The sequence below is a fragment of the Nansenia antarctica genome, assembly GCF_963989245.1.
Source record: "Nansenia antarctica genome assembly, chromosome: 6".
NCBI classification, from domain to species: Eukaryota; Metazoa; Chordata; class Actinopteri; order Argentiniformes; family Microstomatidae; genus Nansenia; species Nansenia antarctica.
Window position 1 is genome coordinate 54290059 of NC_137676.1, and position 25304 is coordinate 54315362.

General features: G+C 45.2%; 1 protein-coding gene and 1 pseudogene across 2 annotated transcripts in view; one reads left to right on the plus strand and one right to left on the minus strand.

Moving 5' to 3' along the window:
* Nucleotides 1-25304, minus strand: part of LOC308160704 (putative ATP-dependent RNA helicase DDX53) — a gene marked incomplete at both ends in the record, with an annotated part of 138707 nt that overhangs the window by 91815 nt on the left and 21588 nt on the right. The window lies entirely within an intron of this gene.
* On the plus strand, nucleotides 237-24489 carry LOC308159634 (annotated as a pseudogene). Its single transcript has 24 exons — nucleotides 237-368; nucleotides 745-770; nucleotides 1196-1316; nucleotides 2637-2751; nucleotides 8725-8830; nucleotides 9671-9816; nucleotides 10280-10390; nucleotides 10870-10985; nucleotides 11407-11584; nucleotides 11720-11918; nucleotides 12041-12231; nucleotides 12733-12907; nucleotides 13474-13607; nucleotides 14043-14320; nucleotides 14815-15006; nucleotides 15433-15676; nucleotides 16314-16424; nucleotides 16720-16927; nucleotides 18207-18363; nucleotides 20204-20470; nucleotides 20706-21347; nucleotides 21510-21726; nucleotides 22781-22988; nucleotides 24089-24489. The product of its transcript is annotated as an uncharacterized misc_RNA (transcript).

The window sequence follows — 25304 nt, forward strand, 5'->3', positions numbered from 1 at the left end:
CGCATACAGCACACACGACAGAGGAGATAATATCCAAGTATGAAGATGTATTTGAAGGGCTTGGCTGCCTACCTGGTGAGCTACACCTGAAAGTCGACACTGATATACGGCCAGTACAACACCTGCCACGGCGGGTTCCAATACCACTAAAGAAAAAGGTCACAGAAGCGATAAAGTCAATGGAAGAGCAAGGAATCATTGTTAAAGTCACTGAGCCCACGCAATGGATCAGCAACATGGTCGTCATCGAGAAGCCAGGGAAACTGCGCACCTGCATTGACCCGAGTGCGCTCAACAAGGCTCTGCTGAGGTCCCACTATCAGATGCCTACCATAGAGGAGATATTGCCAGACATCGCGAATGCCAAGGTATTTTCAGTTTTAGATGCAAAGGATGGATACTGGCAGGTGAAGCTGGATGAGGAAAGCAGCTATCTCACTACATTCTGGACACCTCTGGGAAGATACAGGTGGTTAAGAATGCCATTTGGCATCAAGCCAGCAGCTGAAGAATACCAGCGCAGACAACATGATGTACTACAGGGACTGGCTGGTGTGAGTGTCATAGCTGATGACATCCTTCTCTATGGCTGTGGAGACACACAAGAGACAGCATTAGCTGACCACGACAAAAACCTTGCAGCCCTATTGCAAAGGGCGAGAGAGGTCAACTTAAAGTTGAACAAGAAAAAACTCAAGCTGAAGCAGCCCAGTGTGCCATACATGGGTCATCTTCTCACCACAGAGGGCCTACTCCCGGACCCAGAGAAGGTAACGGCGGTGCAAAACATGCAGACACCAACTGACATCAAAGCACTGCAGAGGTTTCTGGGGTTTGTAAATTACCTAGCTAAATTCCTTCCCCACCTATCTGATGTGTGTGAACCACTCAGGAGACTGACCGACAAGGACATCCAATGGGCGTGGCTTCCACAACATGACACAGCCATTGACACTGTGAAGACTTTAGTCACTCATCACCCAGTACTAAAGTATTATGACATGAGGGAGGAGGTGACAATTCAATGTGATGCTAGTGAAACGGGCCTCGGTGCAACTCTCATGCAAAATGGGCAACCTGTTGCATACGCCTCCAGGACTCTAACTCCTACAGAACAGAGATATGCTCAAATAGAAAAAGAATGCCTCGCTATTGTCTTTGCATGTGACAAATTTGATCAATACATTCATGGCAGGGAGAGCATCACAGTGCACAGCGACCACAAACCGCTCGAGGTGATCTTCAAGAAGTCCCTTCTCACAGCCCCCAAGAGGCTACAGAGGATGCTACTGCGGCTCCAACGCTATCAGCTACAGGTACAATACAAACAGGGCAAACTGCTACATGTGGCAGATTTCCTATCTAGAACTGCTCAACCCAATACAACACACACACAAATGCAAACACCAGCCACAGTCTACGCCATGGGCCTGACCACTGAAGCCCTCGAACACGTGGATCACAGCAGCTGTACCAACATCTCTACCAAGACCCAAGAGTCCATCAGAGCCGCCACACTCAAAGATCCCTTATGTCAGGTTCTGCATGCCCGAATCGCTGGAGGCTGGCCCATCTCCAAGCAGGCAGTAGATCAAACACTGAGACCGTTCTGGACATTCAAAGAGGAGCTGGCAATCGATAATGGCCTGATATTCAAGGGTGACAGGGTTTTCATCCCAGAGTTACTACGAAATGACTTCCTATCAAAGATACATTCAGGGCACTCCGGCAGTGAAGCTAGCCTCAGGAAGGCACGGGACACAGTATTCTGGCCAGGAATAACAGAACATGTCAAGGACTATGTCAACAGATGTAGCACATGCAACTCCCTTCAGAGGAGACAACCAAAAGAATCACTCAATCCCCATCATCTCCCTAAACTCCCATGGTCTAAGGTAGGCATGGACCTATTCACTGTGAACCACTCACACTACCTTATAATGGTTGACTACTACCCGGACTACTGGGAGCTGGATGAATTGGAGGACACCACAGCTTCTACTGTCATCGATCGATGCAAACACCAGTTTAGCCGTCATGGCATACCTCACACAGCAATCTCAGACAATGGCCCACCCTTCTCGGGACTTGACTTTCAGACCTTCGCGAATGACTGGGACTTCCGACATGTAACGTCATCACCATACCACAGTCAAAGCAATGGCAAGGCGGAGTCAGCTGTTAAAATAGCCAAAACACTGCTAAAGAAGACGGCGTTGGCAGGAGAGGACCCATGGAAGGCAGTGCTGGCATGGAGAAACACTCCAACGGAGGGACTTGACAGCTCCCCAGCTCAGCGACTCATGTCCAGACGCACGCGAACACACCTGCCCTCCAAGGACCTTCTGCTTCAACCTCTGGTAGTGCACAATGTGATAGAAAAAAAGCAAACAAAGGGGCTTATTTCAAAACACCACTATGATGCACATGCCCATGACATGCCAGTGATCATTCAAGGGGAGACAGTCCGAGTCTTGCTACAACCCAATGTACCCAACAGTGCATGGGCGCTTGGCATTTGCACTGACCAGAAGAGTGACAGGTCATATGAAGTGATGGTACATGGTAAAACATACCGAAGGAACAGGAAACACATCCGTCCAGTGGACGAAACACTCCGACTATCACCACCTCAGAACCCTGAAGGAGAGGACGACTGGGGTACATGGGGTCGAGCTGAAACTAATCCCGACGAGTACGCTCCAGCACTGGCTGAAGACACAGTCCAGCCGGCAGACCCTGTGCCTCAAGGTCTCCGGCAGACCAGAACCAGGTCCAACATCAAGCCACCGGAGAAATATACCAAAGACTATGTGACTTAACAATAATAATCCCCCCCCCCCAAAAGAAAAAAAAAAAAAGAAGAGGAATGATAATGGAATGTTTATTATCTTATTTACTGTTCATTGTTTATTGAGTGGCCACTGTAAGGACTAAATGTTTAAGTTCAGTACATCTGAGAGAATCGCTTCATTGATTATGTGAAAGGAGATGTTACGAGAGTTGACCTGCAGGTGGCACCACCTGCAGTCTGTGTTACTTACCTGTGAGCTTGTTGAGTCATTCATTACTATGCAAGCACAGACATGTGGTGTACGTTCTGTATTGTCCTAGAACTAAGATTAAAGACTCTGATTATAACCGTATCCGCGTGATCATTTTAACAGCCCCGACCAGGGTGGAGTGAGGGTTTTCTTACAGAAGAAATGCTTACGAAGTAACCACTGAGCTAAACCAGCGCAAAGGCGACCGAGGGAAATGCAGTTTATAAACATATCGACGTCATATATAAATATGTATCTATTCTTCGAATACTGTTTTTATAAATATAAATACATACATTATTATACAATTAAATATAGAATTATATCCATATATAATAAATATAAATCAATAAAATATAAATAAATGATCTATTCTTAGAATACTGTTTTTATAACTAACGTGTATATTCTCAACACACAGAGACAAAAGAAGATACTCACATTCGTATACAGTAAAGTTATTGGATAGGAAGACAGAGGGGAGTTATACTGATATGGTGTATGATATGATATGGTATAACTGCTGAGAGTCTAGACAAGGGACAGTTTATTGAGCAGTCAATTGAATTTAGAATTGTACACACACTAAGGCACACTAGTGGTGGAGTTTCAGAAGGGATTTGAAGTCACAATTTTCCGATCACCAGTCCAACTCACTATCCACTAGATCAAGAGACAACAAAGACACATTCGTACAGCCTACAAATAAAGTTATTAGATGTTCAGACAGAGGGGAGGCGCTGTGATACAAGACCATTATTATTATTATTATTATTATTATTCCGTTTTGGTTTGGGTACCGTGAAGTAAGCAGTGACGTCAATTCGACATAGGCGATAGGCCTCCAAACAACAAAGACAATAGTCTCTTTGAGGTTATTTTGAAGGAAAAGTGCAATACAAATAAAATCGATTATTATTATTATTATTATTATTATTATTATTATTATTAACCGACATGTAGGAAAACGCAGGACAGCGCCCGTGGATCGAACCCGGTTAGAGGTGGAGAACCAGCTGTAACAGAAATACAACCACTGGCGAAGTAACCACTGAGCTAAACCGGCGCAACGGTCACCTGACAACAAACGCACATTTGTACAGCCTACAAATAAAGTTATTAGTTGTTCAGACAGAGGGGAGGCGCTGTGATACAACACTGTTCTGGATCTGTGGTTTAAAGCTTTTAAACTTGCCTTTTGCCTGAATCACCTCTGGTGGCAGGATATTACATTAAATCACTCATATTAAAGTGACAGTTTATTGATATGTCAGTTGCAGGTAGTTCCAAATGAATGGTTCTGTATTGACATCAAAGTGTCCTGTTGTTACAACACGCCATGGGAAACTTCTATAGAGGACAGCGAACAAACATGACAAGACATAAGTGACAAACCTTGTGATGGGATTTCTGTTACTCAAAGTCAAATGTATCCATAATTGCCTACATGTTTTAGCTAAAGACTAACTTCAACCGCACACACTAGTGTTAAAAAGGGAACAGAAAGCTACCTATATAACAGCAGCATGGGCGTCACCACCATATATTTGGGGGGGGACGTGTCCCCCCCACCTTTGAAACAAGGTCGTTTGGACCCCCCCACATTTGCCATCAAAAATATGTTGCATGACTGGTCAGCGTTATTTTCATTGCTTCACAATCAAATCCGTTCCACTTTATGAGTAGGGGATTGCCCATATCCAGAAATCCACTCCGCGTTTTACTTCTGTTTTTAACGGCACGCAGCATCAGACACGCACGCAGATTCAAAACATTCAGACTGAGGCAAGACGATATTTAGATCATCCACCAAGATGGATATAAGGATTTTTTTTTTCTAAGAAGAGAAAAGTAAGTCAAAGTCATCCAAGTTTTCCCGTGAGTGGCCAAACAGCAACATTGCGTTCTCCCAAGGTCAAACACAGCCAGCTTTTCTGATAAGAATGTTAGCACCTTATGAGACATTCTCTGTATTAGCAATAGAATTAGCATAGCCTACTAGCAACCAAATACGAGCTAGATCAGCTATATGGCACTAGCAGTTTTGTTAGGCATTACTAGTGCGGTTAGACATGTTTAAATGCAGAACAGACACAGGCGAAATGTCATCAAAAGCACAGAATGGCGACAAACACCTCACAGTGCTTACCTGTCCTGTCATTATTGCATCTCCTGCCCGTGTTCATTGCCCTGAGCATTTGCACTATTTAATTTGGCCATTGCACCCACCCAAAGAATCAATTTTGCATCTGATTGCTTGAGCTAGGGTTAAAAAATAAGAAGAAAACACCTGTTCCATTTATTTTTCTATTTCTAAAATGCTTGTGATTGTATTTTTTGTATTGATGATTGTATTTCTATGTCAAATGTTCTATTAGAGAAAAACAATATGAACAAGTGCTCAATGCATCCCCATTTCTCCTGATATAGGTGGTTGAGAGTGAGAGTGAGTCAGAGGCAGGGGCAGCAGGCAGGGGCAGTGGAGACAGCTCTAATTCACTCTTTGATTTTGTTTGTTATAGTTGTATGTTCTGCAATGCACTGAAGAGGGCTAAGTTTGATTGTAATAGGCTCTGAGTAGCCTAGGTACATATTTTATGTTTCCTCATAACTTTTTATTCAATTTGTTGACTCAAAGTTACCTCATTCTTTTCTAATTCACTCTTTGATTCTTTTTGAATCTTCATATTTAATAAAGTACCTAAAAAGTGCCACGTGTCAGTGTCAGGCCTCTGTGAGTTAAACCAAAACATAATAGTAGTCAGTAATTGCAGACCATGCCAGCTCCAAGGAAAAACAAAGAAAGAGGGAGATTATTTTGGGTGTAAAACGCACCAGAATGCAGGAAATTGAATCTACTATTTAAAAAAATTCGGGGGGAGGACCCCCAGACCCCCCGAAAAATAAGTGTCCCCCCCACATTCAAAAAGCTGCTGACGCCCATGAACAGCAGGCTACGCAGGACTACGTGTGTGTGACGACCAGAGTTCACGTTTCATGTTGTCTCTCCGTGCATTTGAACTGTCATTTTATCCTAAAACATTTCCCCCTGAACGCCCACGTCCTCTCAGGACTGCTACGAGTAGGAAAACGCTGGACAGCGCCCGTGGTTCGACCCCGGTCAGGTTGCCCCGACCAGGGTGGAGTGAGGGTTTTCTTACAGAAGAAATGCTTACGAAGTAACCACTGAGCTAAACCAGCGCAAAGGTGACCGAGGGAAATGCAGTTTATAAACATATCGACGTCATATATAAATATGTATCTTCTTCGAATACTGTTTTTATAAATATAAATACATACATTATTATACAATTAAATATAGAATATAATATATAATAATATCCATATATATATAATAAATATAAATCAATAAAATATAAATAAATGATCTATTCTTAGAATACTGTTTTTATAACTAACGTGTATATTCTCAACACACAGAGACAAAAGAAGATACTCACATTCGTATACAGTAAAGTTATTGGGTAGTAAGACAGAGGGGAGTTATACTGATATGGTGTATGATATGACATGATATGATATGATATGATATTGTCACGATCCAACTGTTCCCAGTTGTCATGGGGGTGTTGATTGGCTACCCAGGGTACATGGGGGAGTGGCTTGCCTGTTGGCGGGTCTCTCGAAAGGTATATGACAGGTGCTCATTTGTTACCTGGGAGTCGAGAGTCGAGAGAGTGGAGTTAACGGAGTAGAGAAATACTGATTGAGAGTCGCCTTACCTAGAAGCAGTGGCGGCTGGCCGATAGAGGGCGCTGGGGCGCCGCCCCCACCTTCACTTCCTGGTTGCGATTTGTAAAAGTTTTTTTTTTAAATAAACATTGTTTATTCACAAAATGCGGCTGATATTCTGTCGGCGCCTATCAGCATTCATTAAAAATCCTCCAATACAATAAACATTTTTATCTGTGTGTGTGTGTGTGTGTGTGTGTGTGTGTGTAAAACTCACTGTTAAAATACATAGGGAGAGAACGCGGGGCGCCGTGTCAATGCAAGTCTATGCCAGGACGAATACATTTCGCTTACACGTGAGCTGTAGCAGCGCTCCAATTGGCTGTCTCTATTTCTTGGCCAGGACGCACATTTGTGCGCCCTGGCCAAGAAATCTCCGGTTGTATTGCAGACAATGCATTATGCTGAGGACTCCCGACTTCCGGTTTTCCGGACTTCGGGCTTCCGGAGTATTTTAAATGAACATTCGTAATGTCTGTCTCTGATGTTCATGGTCAATTAAATCAGCCTATTTTGTGCAACTAATAATGTTCCCGCTAATGGGTTAACCAAGCAGCCTTGCACCTAACGTGCAAGCACCTATCTTCGAACTATTCATAGCAATATGCGCGGGGCAAGGCGGAGGTACGGGTAAACACGGCTCATGTTCTGTCATCAAAGGTAAGAGTTGGTTTTCTTTAACTCAGCTGATGCATTGTTGTGTTTCTGACATGGTCTGGTTGTGTTTCTGACATGGTCTGGTTGTGTTACAGACATGGTCTGGGTGTGTTTCTGACATGGTCTGGTTGTGTTACAGACATGGTCTGGTTGTGTTACAGACATGGTCTGGTTGTGTTTCTGACATGGTCTGGTTGTGTTACAGACATGGTCTGGTTGGGTTTCTGACATGGTCTGGTTGTGTTACAGACATGGTCTGGTTGTGTTACAGACATGGTCTGGTTGTGTTTCTGACATGGTCTGGTTGTGTTTCTGACATGGTCTGGTTGTGTTTCTGACATGGTCTGGTTGTGATACATCATTGAATGTGTTGACCTGCTGTGATGTGTTGACCACCATCACTCTCCATCATCATCCATCATGTGTCTATGAAATAGATAGTTACTGTACTACTGACTGCAGCATTCATCTCTGCTCATTGATGTAGCCATGTCACACAGACACATAGTACACATATTCATCTGCTACCTTTATTAACCTGAGTGTAGCTGTGAGGCCTGTACTAGCCTTGTTGACTAGACTTCCTCCTTGTCTGACACTGGGTATTGGACCGTACCGACGTCCATAGACCGGTCACTCTTCCACCTCAGTGTCTGTAGTTGACAGGGTAACTTCTCCATGGCCCACACGGTCATTTTAAGGGTGAAAGTTGAAATTATACAGTGGTTGTAATGCCAGTGCGTGTTTTATGCGCGTGCACGCGAAAAAAATTCGCGCGCGCTGCGCGCGCGAAAGAGGACCCCCCCGCCACACTGCTGTGCCCCACCCAAAAAATTGGGCACCAGCCGCCACTGCCTAGAAGAGAACCCCTTGGACAATTATTATCAAGACTATTACCGTGTGAAATAGTGGATTACCCCCGAGGTCGTGTTGTGTCGTGTCCTGTTTTGTTTGTTATGTTATATCTCAATACTGAACGGGAAGGAACACCCCACTGAACGAACGTGCGGGCTGTTCAGTATCCCCGCGGACCACGCCACGATACATCGGAGCCAGGTAAGCCATTTCCCCTTAACATCTACCTGAGTGCTGTCAGCTAACCCTGAGCTAATCTACCTGTGTCCGGCCTCGTCCCTGTGTGGGAACGAGCCCATTGACTATCAATGTACGCACATTGCTGTTGGGTCGTGAGTCGTGACATAATTTGCTTGCACTTAAGTTTTAGATATGAGAGTTTTTACAGTTTGTGCACTCTGTCTATGCTTCACAGTGTCTTATACAGAGAGAAATCATGGACCAAGCCTTCCAAGCCAGATCCAGACGTTTGTCATCCCTCACAGTCACATGGATGTGGGCTGGGTGTACACACCATCCAGGTCTGTCACTCCGTGACGTTAGAATTATAAGGTTCTATCTCCATTTTTGTCAAAATGGATTTTTTACATAATCTGATCCATTAGGTGTTTATTAATGCCTGTGTGGTGTTATTTTTTCAATGTTGACATTTTTGAGTTAGTAATTAATCAAATACAAAGGTTCCATCTCACAAAACATAATGGAATGTAAAAACGCTCAATATCTCTGAACTGCCCTAAACGGAGATAAAACCGTATCATTCTAAGATCACGACTTCATCTCGTGACTGCACAGACAGTCTTCCACTGAATAGATAGGTGATGTATTCGGTGTGTAAGAATGTCGAAAATGCAGTATTGATTGATTTCAGCAGTATATATTAATTAATAATACTTATAATAATAACTCTGTACAAGCACTTTTCCTGCACATGTGATGTTGCAGCTCAAAGTGCTTTAATCATTATATAAATCATCACTTAATGATTTAGTCACTTAAAGGCAATATTAAAAAGATGGGTTTTTAGTCTTGACTTGAACATATGTGCTTAGGTTGCATCCCTAATGTAAACTGGCAGTGCATTCCACAATCTGGATGCATAAAATGAGAATGCAGCCTCATCGAATCTCCTCTTTTGTCCATGTGGTACACAGAGAAAACCAGCGTCAGAAGACCTGAGAGATCTATTGGGCTGATATGCCCATATAGGTCTTTCATATATTCTGGTGCGGTGCCAGTGAGAGCTTTATAAACAAGCAGAAGGATCTTGAAATCGAATCTAATTACGGTCCTATATGCAATAACTGTCACTATTTGCATGACACTGGACATGGTTGTCCTCATGCATGTTTTGTCCACAGGAGAGCATGCATGCCTATGCAGCCAACGTGTATTCCAGTGTGACAGAGGAGCTGACACGGGCGAAACATCGGAGATTCATCCAGTGGAGCAGGAGTTCTTCCGCCTGTGGTGGGATTCCGTGGCCATTGAGAAGCAGAAGGAACAGGTATGGGGTTCCCATGCCCCCTAGATGCAACTGTCTGCAACCCCTCGAGGTTTCACACTCACTAGTCGTTCTACTAACTAACAGAGGCGGCTGTGGCTCAGGAGGTAGAGGCGGCTGTGGCTCAGGAGGTAGAGGGCGCGGCTGTGGCTCAGGAGGTAGAGCCGGCGTCTACTGATCGCAAGGTCGGCAGCGGTCGGCGGTTCGAACCCCGGCTGCCCACGTGTCGTGGTGTCTGTACCCCTAATTGCTCCAGGCTCACCATCTATGGCAGACCCCTTGCCTAGAGCATAAAATGCCCAAATTCCAACAATTGACAAGTCTGAAGTTTCAACTACTAGGCTACTATGCCCCCAGCTCTCCACTACAGGCTATGGCAATTAAGGCAGTGTCACAATATGAATCTTGATGAGGCAAGCTATTGCAAGAATGCTAAATAACGTATGAACCTATATTGCCCCCCCAGGTGCGACAGCTAGTAAAGGAGGGGCGACTTGAGTTTGTGATTGGGGGCCAGGTGATGCAGGATGAGGCGGTGACAGATCTAGATGATGACATACTGCAGTTGACAGGTAAAGTGCTTCTCCCAGCCATTTGTTTGGCTGTCTTTTTGTCTGGGCTTCCTTTACCCAGTATATATATATATATGCCATTTAGCTGACACTTTTATCCAAAGCGACTTACATTGCAGTGAAAATTTGGGGTTTTCATTAGTTGTCAGTAATAATCATCAAAATTAAAAGCAATAAACACTTGAAATATATCAGTCTATGTGGAATGAATGTTTACATTATACAAGTTTCACTTTTTGAATGGAATTACTGAAATAAATCAACTTTTTGATGATATTCTAATTATATGACCAGCACCTGTATATATATATATATATTATTTTTTTATTTTTTTGACAGTTACAGTGAAGATTTAGACAGGAAGGACGGGTGAGAGAGAGAGGAGGGATGACATGCAGGATATGTCCCAGGCCGGAATCGAACCAGGTCAGCGCTTAACCCGCTACGCCACCTAAGCGCCCCATTTTTGTGTGTTTTTGAGCAGAAGCTGCAGTTTGTATGGAGGGGCTCGCCCTCGTTGAAAGACCAGCAGGAGATATTCACCCACACCATGGACCAGTTCAGCTACTGCACGCCCTCCTACCTGCCGTTCTCAAACAGGTACCCCCCCCACCCCCCCACACACACACTCCTCTCCTACCCAAAACAACTGTCCCCCCTCACCCACCATTATCCATAAGTTAGCTCTTATAGCATACCGTAGCATATAGCATACTTCCTGCATAAAGCATTAGATTTAGTACTCTACTCTAATTTACAGCCTACATAATTATTGTTCTATTGCCCCTTTTGCCATTGTCTTTTTAAACAATTTCTGCTTATGTATTTGTAGTTTTTTATGTCCTATGCACCAACCTCACCTAAGTCAATTTCCCGTATGTGCAAATACACTTAGGCGATAAAAAGAATTCTGATTCTGAACTCTGATTCTGATTCCGATTGCGTAGCAGCAACTGAATTTCACTGGAATCTCTCACTCTCAACATGACTCTCTGATTCATTGTTTTTTTTATTTTCATAGCTCTGGATTCTATTGGAATGGAGTGGCCCTTTTCCCTGACCCCCCGAAAGATGGAGTCTACCCCAACATGAGCCTGCCTGTCACCAAGGAAACCATCCACTCCTACGCTAAGACCATGGTGGAGAACATCCAGCAGAGGGCAGCCTGGTTCAGGACCGGCCACGTCCTCTGGCCCTGGGTGAGTCTACACTACACACTACATACTACACACTACACACTACACTACACACTACCTCTGCCTGCACCCTAGATATTTGATGTATCTTCTCTCATCGACTCATATTCTATTTTCCATCTTTATTTAACGTCCCAGGGCTGTGACAAGCAGTTCTACAACTCCTCGGTACAGTTCATGAACATGGACCCCTTGATGGACTACATCAACCAGAACAGCAAAGAGTTTGGAGTGACGGTCCAGTACGCCACTCTCAGCGAGTACTTCCAAGCGGTCCACCAATCGAACCTCACCTGGGAGGTGAGGGGGAGTCAGGACTTCCTTCCTTACTCCACTGGTGGGTGTTTCACATCACGTGTCACCTCCCCCACACTGTTTCAACTTGCCACTGTTCTAAGAGTTGTGTTCTAAGAGTTGTGTTCCAAGAGTTCTGTTCTAAGAGTTCTGTTCCTGTCCCAGAACCGTTCCAAGCGTGGACCGGCTTCTACGCCTCTCGGAACGTTCTGAAGGGCGTGGCGAGACGGGCCAGCGCCCAGTTACACGCCGCGGAGGCTCTGTTCACCCGCCTCCGGGTCAGCTTCCCTGACGGACACGTCCCCAAAGACTGGGCCCTGGAGAAGCTGAAGGCCCTCCGCTGGGCCGTCTCAGAGGTGCCTGCTCAATAATGATTATACAATGTCCTTTCTCTCATTTTGAATCCTGATATATCGTTTTTCTTTTTTTCCTATTTGGCCACACATACACACAATAGAGGCTCCTATATTATAATGTCAGAAGTGTGTTTTGGGGGGGCGCTTAGGTGGCGTAGCGGGTTAAGCGTCGACCATGTGACCGCAGGGTTCCCGGGTCGATTCCGGCCGTGGACATATCCTGCATGTCATCCCTCCTCTCTCTCTCTCTCTCTCTCTCTCTCTCACCCATCCTTCCTGTCAAAATCTCTACCGTCTCTGTCAATAGAAAGAAAAATATGAGTGGGACTGCCCCACTCAGAAAAAAAAACGTAAAAAAAAAATGAATGTCCTTTCTCTCATTTGAATGCTGATATATAGATTTAATTGTTTCCCTATTTGGCCACACGTACACACAACAGAGGCTCCTATATTATAATGTCAGAAGTGTGTTTTGTGTTTTTAACCCCTTATCATCTGCAGGTCCAGCACCACGACGGCATCACCGGGACAGAGTCTCCCAAGGTGGCTGACATGTACGTCCAGCACCTGACCCAGGCCATGATGGGCGTGGACGAGCTAGTGGCTGCCCTCTTCCTACTCCCCCAGTCCCTGGGGAGCCCTGGCCCCCTCTATAGACCAGACTCCAGGACCAAAGGTAAAGTAGTGCCATGGATCAACCTCAGGAGGGAGCTGCATGTGAGCTGGTGACTGGAGGGTCGCTGGTGGCATCATATCTAAGGTGCCTACCACTGCCGTTGTGCCCTTGAGCAAGGCACTTAACCCCTAATTGCTACAGGGGTGCTGGCTGACTATGGCTGACCCTGTGTGTAGAGCACAAAAGTTAATTTTGTTGTACTCTGTGCAATGACGAAAAGGTTGAACCTGCGCTATTTGCTTGTACTTGCTCACTATAATAATAATAATTACACAGAAACACAGAAACAACAAGCAACAGATAACATGAGCACATAGAACACAGAGTTAACGAACAGGCACAGGCAACAATTAACACAGAAATGTCCAGGGGGGGGGGGGGGGGCGAGGTTAGGGGAGATGGTTACGGGTAGGGAAGGTTGTATGCATGGGAGAACAGGTAGGTTTTGAGGTGGGATTTAAAAGTGGAGAGTGAGGGTGAGTCTCTGAGTGACTGAGGGAGAGAATTCCAGAGGCGGGGAATTACTATTATATTGACAGATTAAGCTTTTGATCAACTTATTTCAGGTGCCCGTCAGAAGGACATGGATGTCCTGGTCTACAACCCACTGGCATGGAACGTCTCCACCTTTATCAACGTCACGGTAACCTTCCCCATGGCAACGGTGTTCGACGACGACGGACAGCCCGTTCCTGCACAGGTAGTCGCCGCGCGTCATCCAGCTAACAGTTTATTTTTGCAAAGATGTGAACCCCGTTGTGCTTAACACTAGAACAGCCGTGCCTTTTTGACCTACTATAAGAGCTGCCTCGGGGCCATAGTCTTTATAATGGAAAGCTGCTATTTACACACAACGACCACTAGTTGGCGCGCCTGTGCCTCCTACACAGAAAAACTGCAAAAGAGCTTTATATTAGCTTATCCTGATGTGATTTTGAAAATGTAAGGATACTGGGGTGGTAGAACGCACATATCTAGGAAAAGTCATGAAAGGAGGGTCCTGAAATTTGATTTAGTGCAAAGATAACATTTCTTTGGGCTGTGCTAATGTTAATCAAACCCTTGCCTTTATCTGCAGCGCCCCCCCCCCAATTTTCTTTTATAAAAACCCTGGTTTCTTCTCTTCCTCCAACAGATCCAGAGGTCAGCTGAATCCGACAGCACCTACGACCTTTTCATGGTGGTGGAACTGGGCGGTCTCCAGTACCGGAGGTACCTCATCAGGCTCTCTGAGAAGCCGTGCCGCGTGGGGCCGGCGTGCACCATTACCCACCTGGCCACGGAGGTGACCTTCCAGAGGAGGAGCGTCCGCCGCTGGATCAAGACAGGAAGGAGGCTCCTGCCCATTCCGAGCGAGTGTTACAAGCTCATGTTCGATCGGGACACCAACCTGCTTCACAGCATCACCGACATGTAAATGTTGATCCAATGTTATCCACCACTTATTCTTTAAAAATACATACACCAAGTTAGCACTAGAACATTCGTGCCTTTTTTACCTAGTATAAATGCGGCCTCGCGGGTCAAACCATACTCTTTACAATGGGAAGCTGCTGTTTACACACAACGGCCACTAGTTGGCCGGCTTGTCAATTAGCCTGCCCTCCTACACAGAAAAACGGCTAAATAGCTTTATACTAGCTTATCCTGGTGTGCTTTTGAAAATGTAAGGATACTGGGTGGTAGAACGCACATATCTAGGAAAAGTCATGAAAGGAGGGTCCTGAAATTTGATCGAGTGCAAAGATATAACTTTTTATTTTTCAAATGACCCCACCCATGGCTGCATATACAGAATAACTAACCCAAATAATTGTTTACACGGCCATAGATGTCAAACTGTGACATCCAGTGACTTTGTGTGACCTGACAGTGTGACTTTGTGTGACCTTTGTGTGACCTGACAGGAAGCAGCAGAGGAGGGTGAGGATGAGCCAGGACTTCTGGGAGTACCGCGCCAACGGAGACGAGAAGGCGGGGCCCGTCTCGGACAACTACGTCTTCGCCGCCAACGGCTCGGCCGTGCGGGCCTACGAGGCCGTCCGGATGGAGATCGTCCCTGGGAAGATCGTCTCTGAGATCCGTCAGTACTTCTACAGGTAGGTCAGTACTTCTACAGGTAGGTCAGTACTTCTACAGGTATGCAGTACTTCTACAGGTAGGGTAGATAGCATACCTCTCTCTGTCTGTCTTTTGGGGGGTTCCTTGTTTGGCTTTGTTCTTTGAGAATTTGATTTGGGAGTTTTTAATACCTCTGCTTCACCACTCTACCCCCCCCAAACCCCCTCACCCCTCCTCTCATTCTCTCTCTCCCTTTCTCACCCTTACTCCATCTCGACTGTAGAATAACATTCTAACTTTCGGCTGCAGAATCATGTAACTGTGGGGTGTGCGTGTGTGTGTGTGTGTGTCTGTGTCTGTGTCTGTGTCTGTGCGTGTGCGTGTGCGTGTGTGTGTGTGTGTGTGTGTTTATGCATGTGTGTGTGTGTGTGTGTGTGCGTGCGTGTGTGTGCGTGTGTGTGCAGGGAGGAAGCAGACATGGACTACTCGTACTCAGTCATCACCAGGGTACCAGAGGGCTTCCAGGACAGGCTGCTGTGTAACAGGCTGGAGCAGAGCTACTCGCTGGGCCCCCTGGTGGTGAACCGCGAGGCCGTCCTCCGCACCACCACCAGTCTGGAGAACAACGGGACCCTGTTCAGCGACGACAACGGCTACCAGATGATGAAGAGGACTTACAGGACGTTCGCCAACAACACAGTCGCCAGAGTAAGAACGATTATGTATGATGATTTAGGTATGATTACCACCACGTCGTATGTTTATATGAGAGACGTGTGTTTTTGTTCGTTGTTGAATGTTGTGTTTGTTTATGGTCAAATGACCCCACCCATGGCTGCATATACAGAATAACTAACCCAAATTATTTTTTACACGGCCATCAAACTGTGACATCCAGTGACTTTGTGGCCGCACACACACCACAGTTAGGATGTTATAGCCGTGATTTTATTTGTTTTACCTACTATAAGAGTCGCCTCGGGGGTCAAATGACCATAGTCTTTACACACAACGACCACTAGTTGGCCATCTTGTAAATTAGCCTGCCTCCTACACAGAAAAACTGTGAAATAACTTAATTCTAGCTTATCCTGACGTGATTTTGAAAATGTAAGGATACTGGGTGGTAGAACGCACATATCTAGGAAAAGTCATGAAAGGAGGGTCCTGAAATTTGATCGAGTGCAAAGATATTAAAAAAAATTATACTCACAGGGTCAAAGGACCTCACCCATGGCTGTTCTACTGTTGAAAAAAAAAGTTTGATGGTTCTATCCTGCCTCAAAATGAATGGTGATCCTACTGTGTTCCTGTGTGTGTGTGTGTGTGTGTGAGACCGTTCCAGAACTTCTATCCCATGGTACGGGCCGCCTACATTGAGGATGAACACAGCAGGCTGGTCCTCCTCAGTGACAGAGCCCACGGAGTGTCCAGCCAGAGTCAGGGACGGCTAGAGGTAACACACACACACACACACACACATATTCATACATTCCCTCTCAACTTACACACACACACACACACACTCACACATATTCATACATTCCCTCTCAACTTACACACACACACACACACACACATATTCATACATTCCCTCTCAACTTACACACACACACACACACACACACACATATTCATACATTCCCTCTCAACTTACACACCCACACACTCTCACACTCTCACACACACACACACACACACACACACACACACACACACACACACACTGACCCCCCCGGTCTTTGTCCCAGGTGATGCTCCACCAGCGCCTGTGGAACAACCAGGCGTGGACCCTGAACTACAACCTGACCCTGAACGACAGCTCCGTGGCGAGGCCCGTCCTGTGGATGATGCTGGGCTCCCCGTCCGCCACGCCCTCTCTCTACCAGAGGGAGGCGCTGGCGCTGCAGCACAGACCGGTCGTCTTTGCCCATCCTTTCTCTCCTCTCAGGATGACTGGTGTGACAAAATGCCTTTTATTTCTCTATGAAAATTTCTCATTTCTTTATGAAAATTTCTCATTTCTTTATGAAAATCTCTCAAGAACAGGAAAAGAAAAAAAATGAAAGAAATAGCTAGCTCTTTAGATTAGATTCGTGACCGATCCCTTTTCAATATTGGTTTGTTTGCTGTATAGTATAGTTGTAACACTGTATAAGGACATCACCGTGCCTTTTCACAAGCTGCACCCCGCCTCTGGAACTCTCTGCCCCAACCACTCAGAGACTCACCCTCACTCCTCACTTTTAAATCCCACCTCAAAACCTACCTGTTCTCCCATGCCTACAGCCTCCCCTACCCCTAGCCATCTCCCCCATCCCGGCGGCGTCCTAACGATTCCCACCCGAGTTGGGGTAGACCACGCCAACTTCTGGAATATGTAGGGGTGGGACCCGCATCCCTTGTTCTCTGTAAAGCGCATTGTGTTGCCTCTGGGTATGAAATGTGCTATACAAATAAAGCTTAGATTGATTGATTGATCTCTTTTAGTAAAGAAACTGCAGCTTCCTGCCTACGGTCCTTTAGAGATGGCACGCTTACAATGCTTAAGATAATATTTTGCTTTTGGTATTATTGATAATGTTCATGCAAGGTTAAAAATGTCAGTAGGCCTAGTCTAGTAGCCTGCGTCTTATTCATTGCTGTAGCTTCAAGACTCCCCCCTTAAGTGTTAATCAGCCCCAGTCCCCAGACAGAGGAGCCTTGCTGGCGAAACCAACAACATTTTGTGTTGTGGATGCTATTATTTTAGCAATTTATTCTAAGTGTTGGTTAGCTAGCTAGCTATGCACTCGTTGGAGGGCTTTGAACGATTTTAGGTTTAAGAAGACGCTTGAACTAACGTTAGCTAGACTAGCTAAGGCTCACGTAGTCAATGGAGTTTTAACATGGTCAGTTATGCTTAGCTAGCACGCTAACGCGTTAGCATAGGCTAACGAGAGAATACATATCTGATTTGTGTTTCAAGTAGGCTACATGGTGGACATTAGGAGTACGCTACAGACATATTACGTGGTTGATTGAAACGGTAATGTTTAAAATAGCCACGCAGTCCGCGAAAATGTATGCCATTTCCATAGGGATGCAGCCTGCGGGGCGGAAGAACAATACAAGATACAGAGAACAAGGGATGCGGGTCCCACCCCTACATATTCCAGAAGTTGGCGTGGTCTACCCCAACTCGGGTGGGAATCGTTAGGACGCGCCCCCGACCGCCTGTATTTGATTCCCAACTAAGTTGGGCGCTCCGCCACGCCCAGCGGCCTGCGGGCTCCGCCCCCCAGGCTGCGCGCCTCTTTCGACGCTGCGCTGCCCTCGCTGATAGATGCAATGCCTCACTGCAAGATGCCTAGCTGCAAGATGTCGACGCAAGACTGCCGCAATGCTGCGCCCGCGTAGGTTTCATTTATCAACGTTTCTAAAGTTAAAATATGAACTCCATGTGCATTGTGAAAAGTACATATTTGGGTCTTTCATTCGCGATTTTGGTTAGCACGCAGATTTTGGTTAGCATTTTGGTAGCACGCAGGTCAGTGTGTGCTCAGATGTCAGGGAAAACGTGGAGGAATATCCTCATTTCTAAAGTTAAAATATGAACTCCATGTGCATTGTGAAAAGTACATATTTGGGTCTTTCATGAAAAGTACATATTTGGGTCTTTCATTCTCGTTTTGAACCTAACACTTCTCCTTGGTCATTTACAGACCACCATCAGTGAACCCTGTCACTGTCAGTAGCACGCAGGTCAGTGTGTGCTCAGATGTCAGGGAAAACGTGGAGGAATATCCTCAATTGAAGGTATAACGTTAAAGTTTAGCAGGACTTTTTCATGTACTGTATAGCCTACTTGTCCTTCAGACAAGTGAACTCATCACAAGGAAAAAGTAATGTGTTCACACATAATGTAGGCTACAAAGTCAAGCCCTTCAAATTACATTGCTGTTAGCATGTAAATATGAAATATGATGACAGTTATGACCAGAGAAGACCGGATTGCTTATTGTTGAGTACTAGCTTGTTATTGACAGATTGAGCCCTAAAGTGTTTATTTATGAACCTAGCAACTGGAAGAAGGGAACTGATGAGAATCGCAATAAGTCATCATTGTAGGATAAGGTTATGAGGTAAAAGTCCCAATGTATATCCGTCCATACTAATTGTATTTTCTTCCTCTGTGGCTTCCATCTGCAGAGTTGGCTACCCCCTGATCACACATACCCTGTGTGCAAATACATGGCCCTGCCATCACCAGGGGATCATGCTTCATTTGAGGCACAAATTAGAGTCCAGGTCAGGACAGAGGACGAGGCAAGGGAGTGGGTGAAGGCAGCAAAACACTCCGGGGTAACATGGAGGGTCCGAAAATCCATTCCATGTCTGGCAAAGCGCGTTCTTTTCAGGGTAACAGTTAAAATGTCTTGTGCCTGCTCCAAACAGTCACGTATCAGGCGGATGGCATTCACATAGGTTCTCAACTCCTTCCACTTTACGTTTATATAGTGAATATAATGTTTTGTTTAGGTGGACTACAAGTGTCAGCACCATGTTGATGTGAGGTCTATGACGGCCAATTCGAGACCTTCATCTAAAAACACAGGCTGTCCAGCCACAATGTCTCTCACCCTGAAACAGTGCCAGCAGCCTATAAAGCGGAGGCGGCAGATTAGCCGGTGAGTTGAGAGATGTATGCAGGTCTACTGTACGCTGATAATCATGTTGTTATATTCATCCTTGGCTTAAACTTAACATCCTCGTTAGCAGAGTATTTTTTTCCATTTTAAACTGTCCTGTATCAGCTTCTCTCACTCCAACCATCTGCAGGTCCACCCTCACCACACCATATACTTTCTTTTAGGCCTCCGCCTTTTCCTTCAGCTCTATCTCCAGCATCCTTACCCCTACCAGCTTGTCTCCTATCTGCCATGTCCAAAACCAAGCTCTGCCTCTTGTTTAGTTATTTGTCAGACAATGCCACCACGTGTAAACTTTCCTTTTCACTATTGGTGGTAGAATTCTGGTAGCATTCTGTCACAAATCATTCTTAAGACACTTCTCCACCCACTCCACCCAGCTTGCACTATCTTCTTCACCTCTATTTTACGCTCTCCATTACTTTGGATTGTTGACGCCAAGTATTTCAACTCATCCACATCCTCCTTGTTACCTCACCAATCCACTGATTCCCTCATTCACTGGCTCAAACTTAAAATAATGTTGATATGATTCTGTCAACAGCTGCAAGGACAGACACATGCCTGACTTCCCATTGGAAGTCAGGGTAAAGAACACCCACAACCACAACCTGTTTGTGGCCGAGGCCCTTTGGCACAGAGATGTGGGGAAGGCATCAATTGAGAGCCTGACGAGGCTTTTTGAAATCGGCCACTCTCCCACATCAGCACTTTGTGTCTTGAAGCACGACCTGCAAATGCAGTATGGCGTGAGATATGTCCATGCCTCAGCGAACAGAGAGATCTGCCCAGACCTCCAGTTTGTCCAAAGGTGCACCTTTTTTTTAAGATCATATTGTAGTTATTATGTATGTATTGTCAAAAGACCCCTCACATGATTGGGGTTGAGACTGTATAATACTATGTTGATGATGGTTGTGTATGTGTCACACATTTGAACACATAGCAGTGGAGTGGGATGTATAGTTTGAAACGGTATACAGCATGCATATTATAACTTTATTGGCTAACATTATTTTGTTCAGACTCTTCCAAAAGGTGTGCAGGGGAGAGTATGGTGCACAGCAAGGCCCTTATATGCTGGAAGCTCTGGAACGACAGGTGGTGGGGTACAACACCAAGTGTGGAGAAGTGTGTGCCAGGATGACCACTTCCTCTGCTGGAGCTCTTCTCATCGCGATATGCTCCCCACTGATGAAACGCCTTCACACCCACAAGCACAGTGGGGAGCTCTGCTTCATCGACTCCTCTGGGAACATGGACAGAGAGAACTGCCGGGTCTTCCTCCTCCTCACACACACATGTGCAGGTGGCCTTCCCCTTGGGATCATCATCACTCAAGCGGAGGACAAAGGCACAATCTTTGAGGGGCTGGAGCTGCTGAAAGGGCTCATTGGAAGGGAAGGCTTTGCAGGGAAAGGACAGGCAGGACCTCGCGTGTTCCTGACAGATGACTCCAGTGCAGAGAGGGGAGCTCTAAAGCAGGCATTTCCTGAGGCTACACTGCTGCTCTGCTCCTTCCACCTCCTCCAAGCTACCTGGAGGTGGCTGTGGAGTAAGGAGAGTGATGTGGAGAAGGGAGACAGGAAAACCCTCTTTGCCTTCATCAGGGACATGTTGTACAGCAGGGAGGTCTCTGAGGTAGACAGGCTGTACAGGCAGGCCGCGGAAAATCCAGTTGCTGTCAGGTTAGTGTGGAGTTTAGAGACAGTTAGCTTTACAATGGTGAAGATACTTAGTTGACAAATGGTAATTTCACACATTTCATGCCTGTAACATTGCATACATACAGAAGGAGATGCACCTCTATAGTTAATGTAATACACTTTTTGTCTTGTAATCCATTCCAGGTACCGTAAATACCTGGTCTACCTGGAGCGGCTGTACAACAGGAGGGAAGACTGGGCGCTGAGCTTCAGAGTGGAGCTGCGTACTCGAGGGAACAACACAAATAACTTTGTGGAGGCGGCGATGCGTGTCCTCAAAGACAAGATCATGCTGAGGACCAAAGCGTTCAACCCTCCGCAGCTCTTTGATATGCTCACCTCCCGGCTGGAGACATACTATGTAGCCCGCATCACTGATGTTGCCCTTGGCCACAGAGAGGCTTTCCAGCGTTCACGCTTCTTGGCTCATGAGTCATGACAGCAGCATTGAAGCCAGCGACATTCAGCAGGTAACAGTTTTAAATACTACTACTACTACTACTACTACTACTACTACTACTACTACTACTACTACTACTACTACTACTACTACTACTACTACTACTACTACTACTACTACTACTACTACTACTACTACTACTACTACTACTACTACTACTACTACTACTACTACTACTACTACTACTACTACTACTACTACTACTACTACTACTACTACTACTACTACTACTACTACTACTACTACTACTACTACTACTACTACTACTACTACTACTACTACTACTACTACTACTACTACTACTACTACTACTACTACTACTACTACTACTACTACTACTACTACTACTACTACTACTACTACTACTACTACTACTACTACTACTACTACTACTACTACTACTACTACTACTACTACTACTACTACTACTACTACTACTACTACTACTACTACTACTACTACTACTACTACTACTACTACTACTACTACTACTACTACTACTACTACTACTACTACTACTACTACTACTACTACTACTACTACTACTACTACTACTACTACTACTACTACTACTACTACTACTACTACTACTACTACTACTACTACTACTACTACTACTACTACTACTACTACTACTACTACTACTACTACTACTACTACTACTACTACTACTACTACTACTACTACTACTACTACTACTACTACTACTACTACTACTACTACTACTACTACTACTACTACTACTACTACTACTACTACTACTACTACTACTACTACTACTACTACTACTACTACTACTACTACTACTACTACTACTACTACTACTACTACTACTACTACTACTACTACTACTACTACTACTACTACTACTACTACTACTACTACTAGATTCACAGAAACTTTCAACACTGAGTTAGTGTTTAAACAGAATCTTCTCTTTCTTAATGTCTGACAGATTGAGGTGAAGCTGTTCAAGGTCAAGGGGTCGACAGCAATGTATGAGGTGGACATGGAGTCTGAGCTGTGCACCTGTCCAGCTGGACAGACAGGGGCACCATGCAGGCACCAAGAAGCAGTGGTGCAACACTACCACTGCTTGTCCAACAATTACATTCCCACTACTGCTGAGCAGAAAGCTGAGCTTCTGAAGCTCACATCAGGAGGTAATTTTGGGTTTTTATGATTTATAATGATAAAATAATAATAATTTATTGCATTTATAGAGCCCTTTTCCATCAAACAATGCTCAAAGTGCAGTGGGAGAGGAAGAAGGGGCACACCACATCACAACCAATGTGTAGCGCCCACCTGGGTGATGCTTAGGCTGCAGCTTGTGCACACTACAGCTCACCACACATCAGCTAGTGAAGAGGTGAAGAAGAGGGTAAAAAGGAGAAGGGGGACAAGGAAGGACTAGTACTAGATTATTTGTATGAAGATGTCAGCGGGTACGCAGGCAGGCAGGCATTGGACAGTACTAATGCGCGATCGTGGAGGCAAAGAACCTTAGCTAATTACTGCCCTAATAACACAGTTGCCTACCAAAAACAAAGAAATACTCCTACAGTAAAATATACATTATTTGTGCTTTGCTATGTTTACGTAACCCAAACAACGTGCCTAGCAACAGGCATTAAGAATTATAACAATTCTTATGCTTGGAGTGCTATCATCGCAAAGACCATGGTACAATCTACTGTAGTCTATTAGACTTGCTCATCTCAACATTGTTTTTGTATTTTCAAGCAACCGTATCTGTGGACTTCTTCCAACCTCTGAGACAGGGGGGGCGGGAAATCCGCTCAATCATGTGTGTTGGGTATTCTTTGTGTTGAACACTCACCTCAGAAATGAATAAAATGTTTTTGGACCTGTGAACTAAAAAAAAAAGAAAAAAGAAAAAGAAGTTCATAATCAATCATGTGGGTGGGACAGACAGTAATACTTATGCACCTTTTTAAAAGCAGTGTGTGCAGACGTGAATGTCCTGCTGATGAGGGAGATTATTTTGGTCCAATGGAAGAGGACCCTGAAGTACATGTTCCTCTGCCTGGTCCGTATCATCCTGTATCATAATCATTGTTAACAGTGTTTGTTAATAGTGGTGAATGTGGTTCAGTGTGACTGCCATACAGACAGAGCACTGTGGTATTCAACGATTCTGCTGAGATTGGGATAGCATTGCGGATAATGGACATTTTTAGAACTGTTCCCTCACTGTATGTAAATTAATTCAAACCTATTTTCTTCTTGGATATCACAGATTCTGGTGGTGCCTCCATCGTGGAAAACATGATGGAGGATCTGAAAAGAAGAGGCCAAGAGGATCCCCTCTTCTTCACTGGGTTGGTGAAGATGGCCAAACAGCATCAGCTGCTGAAGAAAAAACCAGCTGCACTACTGTCAGCTGTCCACACCTTTGGAAGGAGCAGTACTCTGACCAGCAGACGGGCAGTCACTTTGAGGCGGGCCGCCAAACGGCCAGGCACTTTGAGGCGGGCCGCCAAACGGCCAGGCCCAATGATTGGCTGCCAGCCCACAGCTGTGGCACGGAGGAAGCAGAGCTGTGGCTCAAAAAGGCACTTGTCTGCTGGGCGACCAGTCAAGCGGCACAACTTGACTTCTGCAGTGGCCTCAAACACCAGCCTGGCCAAAAAGCACTGAGGAACTGCCCCTCATCCACTACAGAGGCAGGACGCTACCGTACAGTGCCCCTCATCCACTACAGAGGCAGGACACTACCGTACAGTGCCCCTCATCCACTACAGAGGCAGGACGCTACCGTACAGTGCCCCTCATCCACTACAGAGGCAGGACACTACCGTACAGTGCCCCTCATCCACTACAGAGGCAGGACACTACCGTACAGTGCCCCTCATCCACTACAGAGGCAGGACGCTACGGTACAGTGCCCCTCATCCACTACAGAGGCGCGACACAGTGGATTACAGTGCCCCTCTCTCATCGTTCCTTCGAGGCAGAACATAATTTTATATTATTATATTATATATAATATATTATATTTTATAGTTTTATGTATTTATTTATTGAATGTTTTCTGTCTGCCCTACTAAGCTGTTTGACAAAAAAAATTCCCCATTGGCGACAATAAAGGTTTTTTCATTCATAATATTTTGGTGCTCCTCTACCCCTTTGTATATATTGAAGACCCAAAGACGGCTCAAAAGGACAGTTTTGACTGCCATTGTATTTAATAGGCCTGACAATAAAGGTTTTTTCATTCATAATATTTTGGTGCTCCTCTACCCCTTTGTATATATTGAAGACCCAAAGACGGCTCAAAAGGACAGTTTTGACTGCCATTGTATTTAATAGGCCTGACAACAAAGGTTTTTTCATTCATAATATTTTGGTGCTCCTCTACCCCTTTGTATATATTGAAGACCCAAAGACGGCTCAAAAGGACAGTTTTGACTGCCATTGTATTTAATAGGCCTGCTATTGTCAATCTGTTCACT